The following is a 2,134-nucleotide window of genomic DNA, read 5'->3' on the forward strand; positions in this document are numbered from 1 at the left end:
AACCTCTGATCTTCTGTCATTCTATATTAGTTGACCTTTTCTAGAACTTCATAGAAATTAAATCATGTAGTACATATGCTTTTTATTCTAACATCTTTTCCCCCAGCATAATTATTTTGAGATTCATTCATCTTGTAGAATGTACCAATAATCAATTCCTTTTTAATACTGTGTTAGTGGGGCCAGCACATGACATGGTGGTTAAAGCTGCTGGCTTCCCACATGTTGACCATGGTTCAAGTCCTGGACCTGGTAGCTTGCTTTCTCACTTTCCTTCTCTTTCTGTCTGATCAAACTGGAAAATAATAATAATAAACAAATCTAAATAATTCATTTAAAAAATACTGTGTAGTATCCCATTGCATGGTCATACCACAGAGGTGAAGATTCGTATTATCTTCTAGGGTTTAAAATATACCCAGAATAATTTTAAGTGAATAACCAGGCCTGGAGATACACATTGTACATGAAATAAATTCCTCAGTAATATCCAGTGAGCCTCCACAAGGAAAAATAAGCTATTACAGTCTTAAAGGACTTCTTTTCATCCTATTGTGCCCTTTCCTATTTAAGAACCCTTAAGACTGACATTGCCCATAGGTAGATTTCAGTCATATGACTTACCTCTTCCTTTCCCTATTCTTCATCCCTACTCTTCCCAAATTACAAATATACACAATCCCCTTTCCCAGTCTCTCAGCTTCCTAACTTTTTTATCTGCTAAGATATAGAACATATTTTATTGGAACATTGATCAAGAGGCTCCATTCTAATTCAAAATTATTTTTCATAGGTCCAGGATTTCTTTCTATAGTGAAGAATGAGGGGCTGAAATGCAAATTCTGTGGGTGAAATTGTAGAAAAGGTGCTGTTGTGATGATCCTGTGGGTTTTGATTATCTCCTAAGGGATTTTTGAAGGATGCTTTTTTAAAGAGGGAAAGAATACAGGTGATTTCAAGAGAAGAGTTCCAAAGGGAGATCCACGGCACAGAAATGAAGGCTTGGTCTCAAAAGAAAAGCCACACAATGGGACCAGCAGTTAGCGTAATGGCTATGTCACTGGACTCCCATGTAGTCAACTGTGGTTCGAGTCCTGGACCCAGTGGCTTAAACTCACACTAGGCGCTGTGCATGCATGTCCAAGATCCCAAGAGGAGAATGGAGAAGGGATTGTGGCGTGGCCTGGGGGGTGATTTCTCGCTTTCGCTCTCTCTGTCTGTCTCTGCCTTTCTGGCAAACGCACACGCCCTATAGCAAAAACCTCTCAAAAAAATGCCACACTCTTCTGTGCATCAGCCTTGGAGCCAGCCTCCCCAGCTAAAGGGAATGAACAGTTCTGACTGTCCCAAGCAATTTCATGGGGTCTGTATATGACATCTATGAAAACCTTTGTGTTAACCGAAGTTCCATGTACAAATTCTGCTTTAACATTAAACTAACTTTCTCTAAGTAACTTGCAGCCCTGACTCCTATCACTCAGTTACTACTTGGTCTGTTATTGCTTTCAAGTGATGTCAAAATGTGTTTTCTTCATTATCAAACCCAGATGTGCTGTTGAATTCCTCTGGCATGAGAGAAACCATTCTGTCTGCATGTGCACATGTGTATATGCACACCTCACGGACACACACACTAAGCTGGAAAACGGAAGAGGAGGGGATGTTGTGGAGCAGTCTGGCAGTCTTTCAAAACCCAAGACTTAGAAAGCAAATTAAGAGGAAAAGAACAAAAACAGAATAGCAGCCTACTTATGGCCTATGTTCGATACTGTTTTACATGAGGAAGGATATGAGGGACAAGGGAAGGAAATTATTAGCTGAGCAATTACTATATACCCTACACTTCATATATATATCAAATCTTATGTTTCTAGGGCAACCCTAACAATATTTATTTATACCCTTATTTTATATAGATGAGGAAAATGGGGCCTGAAGATAAGTAACTTGCCCAATAGCCACCCAATCAGTAAACCATGAAACTGACCTGAGTCTCTCTCAACTCCAGAATTGCTACACCTTCCTCTTCTCTTATTTCCTGAATGGAGGAAGCTCCAGCAGATAAGAATTAGATGGAGGTGAGCCAGGGCAGGTGTATTTATGTAAATCTTCTTCAGGGTTTGAAGAACAGGAA

General features: G+C 39.7%; 1 protein-coding gene across 1 annotated transcript in view; it reads left to right on the forward strand.

The window, feature by feature from the left end:
- The window catches only part of PLPPR1 (phospholipid phosphatase related 1), a 349,623-nt gene that overhangs the window by 334,601 nt on the left and 12,888 nt on the right, over positions 1-2,134 (forward strand). The window lies entirely within an intron of this gene.

The sequence above is a fragment of the Tupaia chinensis genome, unplaced genomic scaffold, assembly GCF_000334495.1.
Source record: "Tupaia chinensis unplaced genomic scaffold, TupChi_1.0 Scaffold000153_1, whole genome shotgun sequence".
NCBI lineage: Eukaryota > Metazoa > Chordata > Mammalia > Scandentia > Tupaiidae > Tupaia > Tupaia belangeri.